Raw genomic sequence first — 7,497 nt, 5'->3', positions numbered from 1 at the left:
GAATCACGCGTCCACCGCCGTCCGTCCGTCCGCACCACATACCCACTTAGGGCGATTGGCCAAGAAGAGTTCCTAATTTCTTTAGCACATACCCACTTAGGGCGATTGGCCAAGTAATCTGAATCACGCGTCCACCGCCGTCCGTCCGTCCGCACCACATACCCACTTAGGGCGATTGGCCAAGAAGAGTTCCTAATTTCTTTAGCACATACCCACTTAGGGCGATTGGCCAAGAATCGGGCGTGAGAAGGGCTAATGCACCCGCTTAAAGGAGTACTGACACGAAATTTCAAAGCTGAGATCCGCTCTAGCAATCAAGTACAACGACAACACAAATAGGTGTCTGTGCATGGCACATACCCACGTGGGGGATTGGCCAGGAATCGGGAGTGAGAAGGGCTAATGCACCCGCTTAAAGGAGTACTCAGGGGCGGATCCAGGATTTTTCTGAGGAGGGGGTCAGCTCCTATCAGTGATGATGATGATGAGGAGAACGAGGATAGTAACCTTTTCTATTCACCGCAATTTCGCAATTTCATTAAAAAATGAAAAAAAAAACCATAGACGTTTCCTAGACATCTTCTAGACAACTTCATAACTAAACATCATCTTGGGAGTAAAAATTCAAATATTAAGGGGGGGGGGGGGGTCAGGACACCCGGACCCCCCCTCTGGATCCGCCAATGGGAGTACTGACACGAAATTTCAAAGCTGAGATCCGCTCTAGCAATCAAGTACAACGACAACACAAATAGGTGTCTGTGAATAAATGCATCTTTCTTTCTTTGTAGTTGTGTGTGTGTGTGTGTGTGTGATCTCTCTTTCGCGAACATTACCGAACCGCGCAAATTGCGGGGAAATTTTTTTACTTGTTCGACAGCACCTCCTTGGTAACGGAATTAAGTAGTCGTACGGCAAAGATAACATTAAGGATTGGTTTGCAGGGCGCGAAAACAAAATGTAAGACCGTATACAGGCATCTGGCCGCTAGAGAAATGGTACATTTTGCGCACTGCTTGCCACGAATGGGAATCCCGTTTTCTAAATTGCATATCAATTCGCTTGTGTTTTAACAGGTATTACAAAAGGCGAAAGGAGCAACTGGTTCTGATAAAAAGCGATCATAAAGTTCCCTCAGCTTTTTCAGAATTCTCAAACTTACTAACTAGTTTAAACCGTAAAATGGAAATCCCTAAGATCACATGCCGAATTGTTTCGGTGTCCACGCTCGTCTCGCGCGGTGGTGTAGCCCTGAGCTAGCACATCAGAATGGCTACGTTCCGTTGTCTCACTCTTCGGAAGACGCTCCTTTCCGTTTTCTTTCTGCCGACGCACGGCCGGGATACAGCGGCGGCGTCCGCCGCTCTAGCCCGGCCGTGGCCGATGCTGCCGGATTGGGGCGACGTCCCCACTATTTCCAGGTAACGGCTGGCAGAATATCCAGTTTTACTCTTTGCACAGCCACGTTTGTGAATTTAAGTGACGTCGCATGGGCAATTGTTGCAGGTGTCGTTTACAGCTTTCTTTCCAACCACCTTCACAGCGTAAATTGGAGCCAATTTTGTTCTTTAAAAGCTTCGGCTCCTCAAGTGTATATTGCCAATATCGATCGGTACAAGGCCGCCTAAGCTGCGCCGACTACATCGCAATGAGGACTCGTACGTGTGAAGCCACGGATGGAAAGAGTACCAACGGAAAAGCGCCCGGTCAGCAAAAGCTCGTTTCTATTGCTAGGGGAGGCGGAGGATATGGAGGAAAAACTTTATTGTGAGCCTGGTGACGTGGAAGTGGTTCCTCAGTACAGGAGACCATGGGACGACCTTGCTGTCTCAGCCCTGGACACCAGGAGTTGCTGTGCATCCAAGCCGGCGCTGGTCGTCAGGTTCTCCCACAGCTCAGGGAGGGGAAGGGAAGTGGGTAAATGGGGGAGGGCTGGGTTGTGTGCGCACCCCAACATCGTGTGTATGAGGGTACAGGGGTTAGTGCAGAATTTACATGTGGCAGGGTATTGGGTGGGGTACATCCGATGTAGTCAAATTCGGTGAGGAAAGGTGTTTGAAGCCTCCGGAGTGTTACTTCTTCTGTTTTAGTAAGCTGCGGGAGAGGAGGGGGAAAATTTTGTCTTGATGTGCGGTAATGTTTGGAGATGTCTTGAAATGTGAGCAGGGGAACGAGACTTGACGTTCCCTCAGAGGCCTGGGAGGAGAGGTCGCAGGCTTGTCTATAGGCAAAATTATTGCAAACTGAGCGAATAAACAACGCCGCCTTAGCAAGAGAGATTACAATGCCTATGTTGCTAGGCAACACCCTGAACAGTGAAGCACAGTACAATATGTTTATCTATACACGTGCGATAGTGATCAGCGATTCCACGCACGACGACTTACCCTACTGACAGGTTCGGATGAACACGTACGCTCCTAACAGTACGCCTCACCCCAGAGCTCCCGACTAGGGTATCCTTGGCGATCCTCGTGGAAATGGAGTTACTTTCTTCATTAAACAACGGGCCTCTTTGTTTAAGAATAGCTTTGCACGAACAATATAATGTTGTCACGGGACAGGACAATCCCCTTGCCGCCATGGTCCACCAACAAAATACGACAAGGTAGAAGCTCGGTGCGGGGCGCAGCCAGCCCTGGCTCAGTTATGGCTGCATGTACATGGTGTAAATAGATCGCTCCTCATCTACCATGGTTCGTCTCATCTCTCTCCTGCCGCCACGTCATAGGCGGAGAGTTTTCATTTTCCCCGGGGTGGGGCCCTCGGGGGCCCTCGGCCCCCGGACTAGCAGCCCATAATGATGATGATGAAATGTACCCATAATTATCATATACACGCATACACGCATACGTACATACATACATACACACAGACATACATACATTCATACATACATACTTTTAGTGCGCTTCTAGTGCGCTGCGCTTGTCCTTCGAAGGAAGAAACGTGAAGTATGAAAGTAAGCCGTCCAATTCAATGGTGCAGTAAGCCTTTAGCCCCAATAAAATGTTAAGTGAAAACGTAGAGGCAACTCTAAAGAAATGTTAACTGGTATTATGGCCCTCGTAATGGCACTTGGGGGAGAAGGCGTGGGGGTATCAGCACCGCCAGGGCTGAGGCAGAGCCCCCCCCCCCCCCCATAGAAACACTGGAGAAGGCTCGGGCCCCCTCCCCCCCTCCCCCCCTCGTAGGCTCCGCCTATGCGCCACGTAACTATATAATCGACATAATGAGCTCGTATCTCATGACCGGGCGCAGAAACAGCTCTCCTCCTCCTCCCCCACCTTAAATCCTCTCGGTCCCAGGCCTTCTTCGGTAAAGGCGTTACATCACCACGCAAAACGTCTTGACCTGCTGCACCTGCCGACACGATCATCCTGTGCTGGGTGTGCCAAGTGTGATAGGCACGCGCCTGTCTGCTTGAGGTGTTTGCGAATCAGAGGTCGAGGCCAAACTGTCTGTTGGAATCTCAAGGGGAGAGGGAAAGAGGAACATAGCAGCGCGCAAAGATCGCTGCATTTGTAGCCATCGAGTCATGGACGAAACGAACGCGATATAGACTATCCCCCACTCTCCTACCGCTCTTCTCTTACCGCTCTTCAGTGGCAACGCCTTAGCCACTGAGCCACCGCGGCGGGTCAGCCTGTCTTAGCCCTAGATGCTCAATGGCACTAGTGGGTATACGCACCAGGTTCATCCAAGGAATGGTAATCATCATCATGGCCATTATCATAAAAACAGAAAGCCCAAAATTGTGACAGAAGGTCAACGGAAATTATTACTTACCTCATAAAAATGATAAGCTACAGAAATAATCGTCATAGTGCGCGAGTAAGTGCCGGAATGGCACAAACCTGCTCCGAGTAATTCGTCTGGGCGTTTCCTACCTGTGCTGGCCCGTGGCCCTCGCGAGCCGAAGACGACGAATAGGCACGCCCCACGCTCAGTACTCTTTCTTGAAAGCAATAAGATTTTAAGCCCCACTCAAATTGGCTTCAGACCCGGGAATTCCATTTGGAAGGCTCATATTGACATTGAGAGCCGCGTTAAACTAGCCCGTAGCCTAAAACACGTGAGCGCACTTGTTACTCTTGATATAACAAAGGCCTATGACAGCGTAGAGTATACTACCTTAATGTCACATCTTGAGAGCAGCGAAATCCCTCTATACATCCAATCGTGGATTGGTCAGTTTTTAACTGGAAGGACATTCTTCTGTTCGAAAGGTGGCATATCATCTTCGCACTATCAGCAGTTTCGAGGGGTTCCTCAGGGGTCAGTCCTTTCTCCGGTTCTTTTTAATATTCTTCTCAGATCAGTTCCCATAATGGATGGCATATCAACTTACGTTTATGCCGATGATATTGCTTTTTACTCATCGGGCAGAGATATTCATGACTTGTGCCAAAGACTTCAAAACTATCTGGCCACCCTAGATAATTGGCTTAACAGGCTACATTTGTCACGTAATGTGGGAAAATGTGCGGTCTTAGTATTTCCGGTTACCATCCCCATTTCTTTATGCCTATTGTACCGACAGCAATCCATCCGTCAAGTTACAGAATTAAAATATCTCGGTATAATCTATGATGACAAGCTTACATGGCGTCCTCATATTAAACATATTGCTACTAAAGGAGAAAGAGCTGCAGGCGTGCTCCGCAGGCTATGTAGCCACAAATTCGGGTTGCGTAGAGATACACTGTTAATGATATATCGCAGTTATGTCCGCCCGGTATTAGAGTTTGGCTGCGTCCTATTTTCTGGTTGTGCGGCGTATAAATTAAATCCCCTATTTATCGTCGAGAGAAGGGCTTTGCGACTATGCTTGGGACTGCCAAAATATGTCGCTAACCCTATTTTACACCTTGAGGCACGGTTTCCTCCACTGAAGTTTAGATTCCAATTATTGACCGTACTAACCTTTGTCAAATTGTTTGAACCCCCACTGCATGACGCCCAGTTCATTTTCCGTCTGAGGCCTGATCTTTTTCAAGGCATTCAGTGGACGCGGTTCCAGAGACCCCAGATGGATCTAGTACAGTCATGGCTCCAGCCACTTCACGCAGACCTTTTCCGGCTCCCCTCTACTTGTATTAGTGTGTCCTCTGTTGAAATAATCTTTGATAATATCTTCCCCCCGAATGCCAAGATGTTGCCAGCCCGAATTCTAAATGGATTGCTGGAGGATCATTTGTCAACACTTCATTCCCATATTGTCATTACTACCGATGCCTCACAAGTTGATGAAAAAGCTGGAGTCGGGATATTCTCCCAGTACCTCGATTGGTCCTTTTCGATCAGGTTACCTGATTTCACACCTATTTTCCAGGCGGAATTATTGGCAATAATTTTGGCTCTTCAAAAACTTCAGCATAGATTTTCCCATGTAGTTATACTTTCTGACTCCCTCTCTGTGTGTTCCGCATTAACATCCGAAAAAGATTCTCCAATTATCCGCACATTTCGATCATTTGTTCCGCATCAGCTTTGTGAGGTTCGGCTAGTGTGGGTTCCAGGACATGCAGGAATCTCATACAATGAAGTGGCTGATCAATTAGCCAGCATGTCTCTTGGTGGCCCTGTGGTCGTGCAATGTCCAAATGACAGTTTCCTATTGGGGGCGAGATTTAAACGTCTACAGCTACTCCAGGCTTATAAGCAAGACGCCCTTCTATCTTCTAGAGATTATAGCCACCTTCGTCATGCATGGAAGCCAATGTTTTGTGAAACAAGGATATGCGAGGTAGCAATCACTAAACTTCGGTGCAAAATTCCCCCACTAAATTTTTATCTTTATAAATCTCGTCTGGCTCCATCTCCGCAATGTCCTTTCTGCGACGAACTGGAAAATTTAGAACATTTCCTATTTAATTGCCGCAGCTTCTCCCCAATGCGACGCATGCATCTGGAGTCAACCTTTAGACGCCTTAACCTTCCGCTATCTAGTTACGAGGTCCTGTCACTAGGCGCTTCCGCCCTAGGAGTCTGCCACAGGGATGTTGTGTCTGCCCTCCATTCTTATGTTGTGGCGACAGGCAGGTTTTCCTGCTAGCCAGTTAAACATTCACACATACCTCATTTTTCTTCCTGAATCTACTTTCATATTATACATATTTAAAAAATTCTGTTGGGTATTTTATTTTCTAAATTTTGGGATCTAAAATAATATAGGTCACATCCTCATTAGGCACAAAACTTCTTGGCCAATCCCCCGCGTGGGTATGTGCCATGGTGGGAGGCAACCAACCAACCAACCGACTGTTCTTCGTTGCTGACGCATCGCCGAAGGGCTCCTCGATCGTCAAGACAGTCCAGGTCTACCTGGTGTCCAAGAGGAAGAAACGCCGGACTCCAGTAAGCGCTTCCTGTGCTTTCGAGGTTAGCCAATGATCCTCCCCGTTGCTTAGTTGTAATGGATATAGACCGCGAAAACCGTTGTAGGAAGACATGCCACGCGTAGTTCTCGTATGTTGCCAATGGATGGCTGACATGACTGGAGGCATCTCGAAAACGCAACCCATGAGGAGCTGTACTCCATGAGTTCCCCGTGAAGCGAGATGGCTGCATTTATTCTTACCTCGACGAGATATGGGTCGGACGGGAATCGAAATTTCGCGCCTAAAGGGGTGCCACTGACCTAACTTTGCGTCTCCTCGATTTACCAGTCCAGGACAGTCCGCTGGCAGTCCGAGGAGTGCGTTCGCACCGGAGGTCCCACAGGAATATATGGAAAGATCGAGCACCGGATCGCAGTCCGCGGACGATCGCAGTCCGCGGATCGCAGTCCCGGTTCGTCCGCAGTCCGCGGACGAACCGGGACTGATACTCGAGGAGGACCATTTTTGACATCGCAAGTTAATCGTCTTGGATCACTTGTTTTCTGATCGTAATTTCAAAACAACACCCGTAGACTGCGATGAGGACCATTTTTGACATCGCAAGTTAATCGTCTTGGTACACTTGTATTCTTATCGAAATTTTAAAGCAACCCGTTGACTGTTCGAACCATGAGCGAGGTTACTGGGTCCTTAAGTGGCTGGGCGCCTCTATTCCTGTAGGATGGCTGACAGTTCTGGCGCATTCGATGCCAAGCCAGTGTGGTTCACCGCCAGTGTTGCACTGGACGTGTGCGAGTGCAGGTCCTGACGGCACCAGTGCCAAGCCAGAAGAAATGGGGCTCTGTTCATCGCCTGCTTGCCTCCCGCGGCTACGCCAACCGCACAGCATCCCCCAACGACAGCGGCAACCCCGCGTCCCACCCCCGGTCAGCGCCTTCTCGTGTGCCGCCATCAAAGCAGCCCACGTCCACCGCCTGTGTGCGTGCCAACCGCGCACGGTAGGAAGGGTGGGCGGCGGTGAAGAAGATGTGGGCATGCGGGGCACATGGCTGCCTGGAGCAAACGTGCTCTTCACCGTCGCCCTCCCTGAACTGGACCGCACTGCGCACCTGCGTCCCCTACGGCGCTTTCAACCACCTCTTCAAGAACAAAG

The sequence above is a fragment of the Haemaphysalis longicornis genome, unplaced genomic scaffold, assembly GCF_048455015.1.
Source record: "Haemaphysalis longicornis isolate Haplotype H1 unplaced genomic scaffold, Haemaphysalis longicornis Haplotype H1 scaffold_67, whole genome shotgun sequence".
Classification (NCBI taxonomy): Eukaryota; Metazoa; Arthropoda; class Arachnida; order Ixodida; family Ixodidae; genus Haemaphysalis; species Haemaphysalis longicornis.
This window is presented reverse-complemented; position numbering follows the sequence as displayed.